Below are 13501 nucleotides of genomic sequence, written 5' to 3'. Positions count from 1 at the left end.
TTTCACACATCTCTAAGTAAGGTACACATTTTAATAGATTTCTGTACATTGATAGCTCATGACAATTTAAAAAATCTGATGGAATTCTATTATAAAGGAAGAGAATTTTTGAATCTGCTGGGAAAAAAGCAGATTTAAAAATTCACATCAAATAATACTAACATCCTCTAGTTATGCCTAGTAAAGTCTCTAATGTAGCAATCCTAAACCGACTCTTACTTAAAAACCTCATGCTATCATTCACAACCAAGGTTAGTATGTTATTTCCTTAAAAGGACCAGACAGTTTTGAGAAACTGATCTTTTTCTAAAGAAAAAGAAAACTATATCCACATGTATCTCTTATCCTTTATAAGCTAAAAGAAGTTGTAGGACATCATATTTCAAGTATACTTGTTCACTAGTATTAAGTAGATATTAAGTTGATTTTTTAAATGTATAACACATAAGTTCATATTTTAAAAATAAAAAAAGTAATTATCACAACACTGATGAAAATTAAGACAATGTTGCCAAATGATAGCAATTTATCAAAACTATCAGTCAAGAAGTTATAAAATCAAGACTTATTGATGGGCTACAGATTAGCTGATTGGTAGTGTGCTTGCCTTCATGCATGAGGTCCTAGTTCCATTCCTGAGCAGTACAAAACCAACCAAACAAATACACAAAGAGTCTACTGAATATTTTTCTATGCTTTAAATGTACTGTTTTATCTGGTCTGCACAATAAGCCTAAGGTAGAATATAAGTATATCCTTATACTCATTTTACAAGTCTAAGCACTGCTTATTTGATCTGTACAAAACCCTAAGGTAGACTGTACTAGTATTTGACTCCTTTTACTCTTATACAGTTTATAAAGGGAGACATAGGAAGAGAGATAATTTCTCCCCCAAATCACACAGTTAGTAGAAAGCCAAGATTCAAGGTAAATCAAAGCACTGACTGCAGGGTACATTCTCTTAACCCATATGCCCTACTGTTTTCCTTATGTACTTACCAAGTACCAATTTGTTAATTACCATATTAGATTATACTAGAGAATATTTTGAAAATAAATATCTAAATGTAACACATTACATTTATGAAGAAAAATCAATAAGAACAGTTTTAAAGAAATAATTTAAAATTGCAAAATACCGAGTAATGTAATATGTTAGAGTCATTCCACAAACATGAATTCACTGATTTTAAAATGCTGTTTCCATGGGAAAAAGATTACCTCTAGACAGAGAAGAGGGGTGGGAAGGAAAAGGAGGGAAAAGGGGAATTGCATGGATGGTGGAAGGAGACCCTCATCATTATACAAAATACATGTATGAAGATGTGAATTCGGTATCAACATATCTCGTATACAGAGATATGATTAATTGTGGTATAAAGGTGTATTAAGAATTGTAAGGCAACAATAATAATAATAATAGAGCTCATGTAAAAAAATAAAGAAAAAAGAAAATGCTCAGTTTCAAACATAACCTTTGATCCTGTTTTCTCTCTGCTATCTCCTACTAAGTAAAAATGTCTCCTTAGATATTTCATCACCATGACAAACTGAGCAGGTCCCAGATTAAATTTATCATCTTCTCTCTAATTTCTTCTCCCAAGTTGCTTTCTAATTTATCATAAGTACCTCCATGCCCCACATTGCAGACAACCTATATGTTGGCACCTGGTGTCTTTAATTCATCCCATCCCCAATGCTCTGAGCTTGATATCCCTATCATCAAGTTTCAGTCTACCTGTCATCAACTCAGAGACCACCCAAGCACATTACACCTGTAGTCTTCTCCCCTTTTCTTAACCCTCCAGGGTCACTCCTAACATATGCACCCAACCTTCACAATACTATTCACAACTTGAGTCAAAGTATTCCAATAGGGCAAGAATGGCAAATGTTACTTGTTAGTACTTACTGTGCACTCCATAGTATTAGAAATAGTCTTAGATTTTAGGATAGGAAGATATCACTAAAGTTAATTTGGGCATTTAGGAGTATAAAATATTATAATTAAAATCTACATAAAAATATTCATTTTTAAAAAAATTCCTAATCAGTAAAAATGTAATCTAAGGAAATAATTATTCACCTATTAGTCATATGAAAACTTTTTAGGGATAGTTCATTAAATTCCTCATTAGACAACCAAAGCCATCAACAGAACAAATTTAATATAGTAGTTTAAATGAACTAACAGGTCAGTACCTAAAAGAAATTTTACCATGAATCTATTAAATAGTGTTAGAATGTTCCATATCTTGATTACAAGAGTACATCTGTCAAAAGTCATCCAGTAGTACATTTAAAATCTATGCATTTTAGTGTATGTGACTTATATCTCAATTTTAAAATAGCATATTGGAAAATAAAATGAATAGAGGAAAAATTCCTTTCTCACTGGCCTTAAGCTTCCCCATGGAGAAATTTCTGTCAGTGACATTCCCAGCCTTTTCTTCCTCCTTCCTTGACAATTGCTCCTCCTGCCCCTTTCCTCGGAACAGGAATAACTTATGGGATTAAAAAATTAAGAATAAGGTCGATGATGTAATATGCACCTGTAGTCTCTGCTACTCAGGAGCCTGAGGCAGGAGGATCACTTGAGCCCAGGAGTTTCAGACCAGTCTGGGCAACACAGTAAGATCCCATCTGAAAAAGTAAATAGATTGATAGACAGATGAAGAGATGACATGAAAAGCTCTGTTCCTTCTGGATTTCTATTCTTTCAAAAGGAGCAAGAATTTCTGTTCTTCCCTACCTTTGGCTGTCCAGCTGTGTCAGTGACAAAACTAGTAAATATGTAATTCAGCAGTGATCAGCAATTCTATATGACATACTAATATATGATATGTATCCATTTTAAAGCAGATATTCTAAATTCTAGCAAATGATTCCTTTGCTTATAATTCCAGTGTTCTGAACTTGGGTAAGGAACAGAGGGCATTCCCCCCCCCCCTTTTTATGGAATAACTTTTGGATTCCTCCAAACCATGACAGTAAATTTGTCATGAATCCGTACCATGCAAATTATTTTTCACCTAAATCTGTATTTTGCATTTGCTTAATTTAAGATACTAGAACTGTTCTAATGAAAATTTCTCAGCCTCTAGCTAGCAGTGAGGCAGTAAGTAGAGAAAGAAAAGGATAATGTCCATGGAAGGTTTCAACATAAAGTGCTTTTCCCCTCTTTTAATTTTGTAGGGCTTTTCGTTTGCATTTGCAATGCTGGGGCCTTGTGCATGCTAGGCAAGTGTAGCTCAATCACTGAGTCAAAGAAGTATTAATAACAAAAACAAATTATGTTTTCTTAAAATATCTTTTTCCAGGACAACATAAGACTTGACTTCAAGCAAAGTTGACTTGGTCATTAATTCCGAGTCCCCTACTTCTTAATTGATTAATTGCTTCTAAAGTCACAATCTAACCAAGTCCTCTGAAACTCTCACAATTTCTCTAGCCAAAGTCTAAAATGATCTACTCAAAACCCAATAGATTTTCCTCAATCATTTTATTTGGTATTTTTACAGCAATTGTGATCCTCCTTTCCATTTTTGAAGCACTTTTAACTTCACAAATGCCAGTCTCTGAACACTTTTGTTCTTGGACATCTTCACCAGCTTCCCTTCTCTTTCTTTCCCTTTAATGTTAGCATGACCTCAGTTCTGCCTGAGTAACATCACATACATCAGAGTGATGATATATTTCCTTCTGTCCCTCCTTCCTATATCCAGCTGGACAGACTACTTGCTTTTATCTATTCATTAATATAACGAATAGCCACAGTTTAGGCCTTGTTACATTTGGCTAAAATCTGACTGCTGGTAACTTCTAATAAACCTGGTTAAGTGTTTTCCAGAAATCCCTGTTAAAGACACAGCTATACTTTTCTACTAGAAATTTCAAAGAACCTTCCCAAGCCTTCTTCCCTTTCATAATACTGTATGACATTAAGCACCAAAGTCTTTTTATCTTCCAAACTCTCTCGTCTCTAAACCAGAAACTGAAAATTATTCATTAGTCAGTGTGTGTTTATTACCATCAAAGGGTTTTAATAAGACCTAAATTTCTACAGTTATCAATTCCTCTCTTAATATCAATCTAAAAAAACTGATTGAAAAATCAGGCTATTTTAATATTTAATAACTTGACTGTAAGTAAGATCATCAAATGAACTTGATCATCACCATCATCAAATGAACTTGATTATAAGCAAAAGACTGTTCGAAAGGACCAGTTTCAATATAAGATAGTGTCATGGTAAGTTAATAAATCTTTTAATTCTTTATGTTATCTGTGGTATTTTCTACTTTATCTTCTTGACATCAACCAGAAATGATAGCTGTATTTTCAAAGTTGTTCGATCTACAATATAATGTTTTAAAATGTTAATAAACTCTTATCATTTTATTACATGCTAGGTGAATGGATGGATGGAAAGGTGTGTGTCATCTTTGGACAACTACTTTATATTTAATGATTAAAAACACACAGGAGCTGGGCTCAGTGGGACATGCCTGTAAATCCCAGTGGTTTGGGAGGCTAAGGCAGGAGAGCCACAAGTTCAAGGGCAGCCTCAGCAACTTAGTGAGATCCTGTCTCAAAATAAAAAATAAAAAGGGTTAGAGGATATGGTTCTGTGGCTTAAGGGTTAAGTGCTCCAGGTTCAATCCCTAGTGCAAAACAAAAACAACAACAACAACAAAAACTACCAAAGCTAGCAAATACAGGACAAGAACTGCTAACTGAGCTTGTGAAAGTTCAAGGCCTATTTAATTCCCTCTTCAAACATCACCATTCCCCACCTAAATCTATAGCCATTCACTAATAGCAATATACTTTAAAAAGAGATTAAAGATTTCTTTCTGTTGAAGCCAATGTAATTTTTATGTAACTATCTAGTAACAAACCTTTCCTGACATCATTATCCACATCAAATGTAAAAGAAAAATTATTTCTGTACTAATGTGGTTTTCAAACACCTAGAATGTAATCAATACATTAATGAAGTAATTTCAAAGTGAATGACATTAAGTTAATTTGGGGCACCTGGCTTAAGGAGATAGAAATAATAACAACTTCCCATGAATATTATATTTCACTTATCTAAAGGGTTTGATATCTGACAGAGTGAAGCTATTTTAAAAACATTGTCTTGTGAAGTAGGAAAAAATAATTGTTTTGTAAGCAAGACAAGTAGAAAACACTGTATTTAAAAATTGTGAAATATTCAGTTTAATTATGCTATAATTCAGTTTCTATTTATTTCTGTTTAATATATGTTTACAGAGATGGTCCTAAATCAGTCTGAGCCAAAAATCTTTTAATAAATTAACCTAACTTCTCTTCCGTTAAACTGTACTACATGTAAGGGAAAACAACTTTTATTTCTTTCCTTTAGGGAACTTCTCCTAGCTGAGGAAGTTAAAGACCAAGAATGGATTTAAGTCTTCCCTGATTATTACATCCTCCCCCCGTTTTAATATAAATTTTAAATTCTCTAAGTTACCTTTTAAAATTAGAATGAGTACAAGAATAAAGAATAACTCAGAACCTTTGTCTACCTTCCCAACTTCTTCTACCCATCCAGGCTAGAACTTCAGAAACATGTCCTTGCCAGAACATATCACTACTCTTTCAAAATCTACAGTGGTTTACTACTGCCTAATGCAAACTGTGTTTGCATAAAAACCAAGAGCCTCAACTAATAATATACCCTCATCTCTTTACTTTGTCACACATTATGCACATCAGTACCACTAGGTGTTTTCCCAGGCACCCCTCCATTTTTACAAATGTGCAAATTAATTTCTTTCTGTTTAAAAAGTCTCTCTGTGCATTCTCCTCCTAATAGAATAACTATTACTCTGCAAAGTCAGCCAATAAACACAAATTCTTACATGAAACCCTCTGTTGTTCTTGCAGTCTGATCATACCCTTTCTTTTCCCATATTTTGTTTATACCTCAATTATAACACTGATTTCACTGTTTTCTACATTACTACAAGCATTCAAGTCAGGGTTCACCATAACCAAACAACTCACAGGCAGAAAATGTAGCAAATTTTAGAGGTTAAAAATGCAGTCCCTGGGGCTGGGGATGTGGCTCAAGCGGTAGCGCGCTCGCCTGGCATGCGTGTGGCCTGGGTTCGATCCTCAGCACCACATACCAACAAAGATGTTGTGTCCGCCGAGAACTAAAAAATAAATGTTAAAAATTCTCTCTCTCTCTCTCTCCCCTCTCTCATTCTCTCTTAAAAAAAAAAAAATGCAGTCCCTGATAGTCCATCTGGGCTTCAGTTCTGGCTCCACATTTAACCTGTATAAGTTTAGGCCAGTTTATTTTGTCTCCCCACAGGTAAAATGCAGATGACAATTCCATGTATTACATATAGTACATTCTATAAATATAAATTTAAGGCTTATTAACAAAAGTGGTATTCATGGTACGCTGTCCCAACAAATGTTAATGATTATACTCAGTAAGAACTTGAATTGGATTTGTATCTTACTTTCACGTGTGAATGAGGCCTATGATATAAAGAAATGCAATCAAGAAGATAACTTTGTGTTGCCCCCTTTGTCCCACTAAGCAGTAATAAAATTTGTTCTGAAGTTCAAAACAAAGTAAACAATGCAAATAATATCTACCTTGTCAAGTTGTTGTGAAGATTAACTGGGCTTATACATATAATGCTCTCAGAACAGACTCTAGTGCATACAGTAAGCTATTAACCAATGCTGATGACTGTTGATATAATATTAATAACTGCATCACTGTATTACTCACTACCTCCCTATTGTGTTGTCTTCTAAACAGCAGGCATTCAATAAATGATTATTGAATTAAATGGTGACCCAAAATTGTACATTTAAATAAGAAAAATTTAACAAGATGTCTATTACCTATTTTCTTTTTTTAATGTTATTTAATTTGTTTTATACATATACATGAAGCACAATTAAAATGCATTAATGTGATATTTTTCCCCTTTTTGCCTGGTCTTCTTTCCTGCTTTCTCCTTTTTACCTTCACTAATTTCTCCACTCACATGTCAATGAACTAATGTTTTCAAGCTTTGATGCTTTTTTTCTTCTTCTGATAATCATGTGTAGATATACAGGACTTTGGGGGAGTTTTGGATCCTATTATACATCTTTTCTATATCTTCATTTTTTACCTCAATAATAACTCTTGTAAATTACTCCAAAATAATCTATACAGCTCTAACTCATTCTTTTCAATTATTTGAACCATATTCCATGGTTGTAGGTAGCACAGTTTATTCAGCCCTTTACGTATGTAGCTTTTCACTTTCTTTTGTGGCATTTTGTTTTGATCATTGATCTGGGTCTAAGTATTTTTAATTTTGCCTGATCACTTTCCAAAAAGGCTGAATATTTAATTTTCCTTTCAGCTACACATTAAAAGTATTTTTTCTAAATCTTGAGTATCAATGAATATTACAGATTTCCACTTCTTGATAGTCTGATGGGTTTAGACTGCTATGTAATTTTTATTTTAATTTCTACTTCTTTAACCATTATAAATGTCAGTATCATCTCGTATTCATTAGCCTTTTGAATTAGCTTTATTTAAAAGTGTTCATTCACACCCTTTGCCTGTGCTCAGATAGGTTTGTCTGTTTCGTTCTTATTGTACAGTATAGATATCAACCTTGTCTGTTATCTATGTAACTTTTTTTTCTAAGATCTATCATTAATCTATTAGTTTCATTATTCCTCTTTCCCTGCAATTTTCTTTTATAGCATCTGGGTTTCCAGCTACAGTTAAGAAAAGTCTTTTGGGCTCCCAGCAAATTGCTTGATTATCTTTCAATATTATGATTCTTTTACTTTTTATGTCTTTGATTCACTGGAATTCATTTTTACATATGGCCTAAGACTGGAGTATAATTTTATTTTCTGTGTCAAGAGGTTTTAATACTCCGTCCTTTTCTTGCTAAATTAAACTACTACCTTTGCCTCTTATATACAGAAATATATTTCTGAAGTCTCTTCATTCCAATGATCTTTACCCATTCTTATGCTAATATCATATTGACATAATTACACTGGCCCTATCTCATGTTCTAGTATCTAATAAAACTAGTCCTGACACCACTTTCTCAGCTTTCTTTGCTATTCAGATTTTTTTCTCCAAAATCTTGCTGATGAATCACTTTAGATCATTTAGATCATTTCATCTGGGCACTCCAGAGTGAACAGTAAATGAATGACTAAAATACCAAATGAACAAATAAATACTCTCTTGGATTATATTAATTTTGTATTTTAAGTTTGAGATCATTTGCATTTTTCACTGTTAATCTTCCTCTCTTCCACATGGATGCATTTAATTTTGTTCAGATCTTGTTTGGGATCTCTTAATAATTGGAATCTTTCAGTAAAATTGTCTTCTTGCATACAGATCCTGTAACTTCACTGTTTATTCCAACATATTTTAGGATTTTGCTATTGGTGAGAATTATGAAATTTTCCCATTATGCTGGGCATGGTATCATACCCCTATAATCCCAGCAACTCAGGAGGCTGGAACAGGAGGATTGCAAGTTCAAAGTCAGACTCAGCAACTTAGCAAAAACCTAAGCAATTTAGAAAGACGGTGTCTCAAAATTAGATAAAAATAAAAAGGGCTGGGGATGTGGCTTAGTAGTTAAGCATCCCTGGCTTCAATCCCCAATCCCCAGTACCAAAAAAAAAAAAAAAAAAAGAAGAAGAAGAAGAAGGAAGGAAGGAAGGAAGGAAGGAAGGAAGGAAGGAAAGAAAGAAAGAAAGAAAGAAAGAAAGAAAGAAAAAGAAAGAAAGAAAGAAAGAAAGAAAGAAAGAAAGAAAGAAAGAAAGAAAGAAAGAAAGAAAAGAAAGAAAAAATTTCCCATTTCTTTGTGTAGGTAGATATGCCTAGAATAAAAAAGAGCAACTGTGTACAATGATGACATATTCAACCAACAATCAAATTATCTTATAAATATGAATCAGTTTGTTTTAAAGTCTGCTAAATTTCCTGTGCATACAATTATCTGATCAACAAATACAGATCACACTATCACTTATATTAGATATATGCTTATGTTAAATAGGAAAATAGTTCCAAAACTCTATTATTTCATACAACATTAAATGATTTAGACTATATTTAATAAAGAAAACCTTCACTTCTGTTCTTAATACCACTGCAACTCTCCATGCATTTCTGAGGGTTAGTTAAAATAATCATATGCACACAACAAAATTGGAAGAAATGAGTTTTTCTTAGCAGCTAAAAAAGGTATTATTTGCTACTGCACTGTAGATGCTTGCTGTCAAAATATCAACCAGAAAAAAAAAAAACCCGAAAGCTCAGAAAGAGTACTTAGAATTTAATAATTTATTATTACCTTCAAAAACTATTGCTTGGTCACTGAATAAAACCTTGACTATTAAAGATTGAGTATGAAGCTAATGTGGATGGGCCATTTTCTTTCATTAGTTGCCATAATTAAATTTCACAGAAGCACAACCTAACATAAATACTAAATATGTTCAGTGAACACACACACACACACACTTTGGCAAAAATGTATTATTCAAAGTAGTAAATGCAATGTTTATTTTGTAAGACAATTCAAGCAGTTCTTGATGAATTAGGAACTATTAATAATATTTCAAGAGAAAATTCAGAGCTAGAAATTGTTCTATTTCATGAAAACTCCCAACTTATAAAATTTCATTAATCTTACATTCTTCACTTTTATCTCAAAGTGTTTATTTATCGATGACTTTAACATGTAGTGATACTTATGTAGGAGCCTTGCTTTTGATGTGGCTCCCAGAGTGCAATGACATTTTAACTCCGTGGCCATTCCCATTATGCACACATGCATGCACTGGGTACTTCTTTTTCATTCCACAAGCTAATTATATATGAACATACCACATTACTTACTTCTCTTCAGACAAGAAGACTAACAAGACTTCATAAAATATAAGGGCTTAGATGAATTTAATTGACCTCTCCTAATAAGCAAAGCAGTATGAATTCTATGTCAAGTGACTGTATTCCAAAACTTAATTTCATAAATAAGTCCATAAATTTAACTTAGAAATGATTTTTATTCTAAATTTTCTATACTTTTCATTTTGGTGGTTTTATAGTTCTAGGCATATACAGTAATACTGTTAGTATATTTCTACTATTAAATAGGAAATTCTTCCAGGATACCTACACGATTCTCTATGGTAAAAGCAAAATAAATCCTTATGGCCTTACATCACTTTCTCAGTTACCATTCTTGCATATTCTATTAAAAATTATGATACAAATTGCTGTGATTGAGAAATATTTTAGGGGTGGAGATATAAGTCAGTGTTAGAACACCTGCCCTGTATGCACAAAGCCCTGAGTTCAATCCACAGCACTACAATAATAATAATAATAAAGAAAAGACACATTTTATTATATGGCCTATACTAAAAATAATGACTTATTTCATTATAAGGTTTCTTCTCTAATTATTTCAGAAGTCTGATAAAAACTTTCTTAGCAGTAATTTTTCATTTATTCTTAAATGGAGTTAAAACTATTTTGGTTTAAATCAGAAACACTGTATGGTATTACTTGTCATGTTTGATTAGAGGGTCAAAAGTCTGATAGAAAATCTTCACAACTACAGTACTAAACCATAATTCCATAAGAGCAAGATACAGTTTGTTAAATTTTATTCTACATAGTACCAAAAGATCTTTTCATTTGGAGCTCAAGAATTATTTCACTGTTTTACATACAACATAACACAAATTACTAAGAAATTAATACACTATCATATTTCTTAATCACAGAGTGATTCACAATGAAATTCAGGTTTAATTAATTATTTGTCTGAAAAATGACCAAGAAAAATATTTGGATGATTTCTTTTCCTCAACAGTATCCCAAATGGAAAGATTTAGTATACACTCACATCAAACAGTGGTCAACACCTAGGATATTATAAGCCAACTTAGAAAATCAACATTAAAAAAATCAACAAAGCTCAATAGAATATTGAATGATTTTAAAGGAGACTAAGAAATATACTGGAACAATGTTGGTAAAAATGTAACCTGACGATTACTAACAATTTTTGTGTTGAAGAATTGTTGAAATGACCTATATATAGAAGACTAATTTTAGAAGAAGCTGGAAAATGGAAAGCATATACTTTCAAACTTCACTTATTTGCCTGCCTCCTTTATTGTATACTCAATAAAGGGGAAATTCTTTAAACAAAAAATGAAAATAACTGCTTGAAATATATTTGCCCTACTCTAGTTCCTTATACCTATAATGTGCCTACAAGCCAACCTAAATAAAACTTTGCCATTATCAGTACTCTATTATCAGAATTATTTCAGAAAAAAATGGCTTTTTTGCTTATTCGATTATCCTCGTTTCTGAATCTCCCAGGCCCATTTTATTTATTTCTTAGCTTCACTTAGTTCCTTAGATTAGTATATTGTTCTTGGACTATCTTAGCTGTGAGCGTCTCCTCCTTCACAATACTACTTAAGCATATGTTTACCATGCAATGGTTCCTGACACTTGGATTCAAGGATAAAAAATATCCTATCTCCAAGTTCTACCCCAAACTCTAGGATATGCCTGGCAGCATAGGAAAACCAGACAAGTGACAGATAAAACAATTTCAGTAAGAGGAAATTTTGCCTGAAAATGTTACAGGAATATTTACAGGCTAGATAAGTTAGATAAACAAAAGTGGGATTATCCACTTTGACTTCCAAAAGTCTTGAGTAAGAGTATTTCCAAAACATATTCAAAGTTGTGACTAACTATATATAGTAATGAGGAAAGAAAGTAAAGACCCTACTTTTTAATATTTTGCTGGAGAGAAAATTTAATACTGACATACAAAGCCAAGATAAAGCGACTTTCTTTAGCTGGAAAAATACAGAAAAGTATTTCATTAAGATTGGTAAGAAAGTCTCACTTGGTAATCCAATAAATAACAGAGAAGAGATAATATACACTAAAATTTAGAGTTTAGGAAACACCAACTTTTCTGGGTAATCAAATGCTACTGAAGAAAAATGATATGCACAAGCAGTTCTAAATTACATGCAAAAGTAGGTAAATGTATTCCTTAATACAGGTGAATCTAAGTTTTTTTAATGTATTACTTAATATAAGCATATATTAATATAAGCAATACATTAAGAACTTTTATAAATCTAATAAAAATAATAACTCTCTGAACTATATCATTTATGAATTCAGGAAGGAAATATAATACCAAAATATTGCTACAGAAAGTAAAAAGAAATTTTAGGGTCAAGATCCTTTTCTGTTCATCAGCATGATGACTGGGTGTTCACACTTCTTGCTGTATGAGAGGTGTCTCCCTTGTTATAGCACTGGCATATGACTTGTCTGATGTGAAAAGAAGAATGAATAATATTTTAGGGTAGAAATAAAAGAGAATTCACACAAAAATAAATATAACAAAGGATAATTAACATCCTTACTTAAAGCTATGATGTACCAGATTAAGTTTAGAAAGAATAAAATTCAACCAATAGATTCAACCAATGTCAGTTATCAATTTCTTTCTTTCTCAGATCCAAATTCACCCTTCAAGCCTGTTCTATAAAAACAATGCTGGGCCCTTAACGTATTTTCACTTTGCCAGATGGCATGATAATAAGCTTTGTCTACAGTGGACAATAGATAGGAAGGCTCTCTCCTTCCTGTTCAGGCTACATGGTTTTCTTCAGGGCCAAACGCCTATAAGCCATGGCTGTCACCACCTATTTTTTCCACTTTTCAACGCAGGTAGTGGTTCTGCATAAAAGAGCTCCAGACAGCTCAGGTCTGCACCTCAGCCCAGGTCACTGCTTCCTGTACCATCTCCACATCCTTATAAGTACACATGCTATAAGACTCCAGGTCACCCGGAGTTGCTCTGACCCAAACCTGTACATAGAAGTATGCTGGGTTCCTGATGCCTTAACTTCTGCATATCCAACTCTCTGTGTGCCACTCATCAACTTTAGTGTACTTATTCTCAAAAGAGATGTTCCTGTAGGTCAGATGCCTGTGGACCAGCTCTGGCCTAGTAACCTAATGGACTTCTATGCCATCTAGAGGGTTGGAACTGTATCTTTTAATGAAAAATCTACCCTTCCAAGAAAAAGTTAGTTTCCCCTTCCTTAGATAAAACTCCCTCAGGCTTAGATTACCTTTAGAGTTTGCTGTCTTTTATAGTTACTTTTATTATTGCATAATAAGTTTATAAATATACCCTGTTTAAATGATTGTGTGTTGGGAAACAATTTTTCTCTGGATTTCTTGGCATGCCTGCATGGTTGGGGCTTTCTTAGCAAAGGAAAATGATAAACTGTACTAATGATAAGTCTACCTCCCTGGAGATATTCCAAAATAACTTAAAAAAAAAAGCCTCTGTTCTTCCTAGAAACTTGCTTTTAGATTACTTTTAGGGTAATAAATTTAA

At 32.9% G+C, this 13501-nt stretch overlaps 1 protein-coding gene and 1 non-coding gene across 7 annotated transcripts in view; one reads left to right on the top strand and one right to left on the bottom strand.

The window, feature by feature from the left end:
* The window catches only part of Rap1gds1 (Rap1 GTPase-GDP dissociation stimulator 1), a 148016-nt gene that overhangs the window by 121898 nt on the left and 12617 nt on the right, over positions 1–13501 (bottom strand). The gene's annotated exons all lie outside the window — the stretch shown is intronic.
* On the top strand, positions 12327–12426 carry LOC113192042 (small nucleolar RNA U13). The gene has a single exon (XR_003301969.1). It is a non-coding gene; the product is annotated as a small nucleolar RNA U13 (small nucleolar RNA).

Source organism: Urocitellus parryii, chromosome 10 (assembly GCF_045843805.1).
Source record: "Urocitellus parryii isolate mUroPar1 chromosome 10, mUroPar1.hap1, whole genome shotgun sequence".
Lineage (NCBI taxonomy): Eukaryota > Metazoa > Chordata > Mammalia > Rodentia > Sciuridae > Urocitellus > Urocitellus parryii.
The sequence above is the reverse complement of the archived record's forward strand: the minus strand, read 5'-3'. Positions and strand labels throughout refer to the sequence as shown.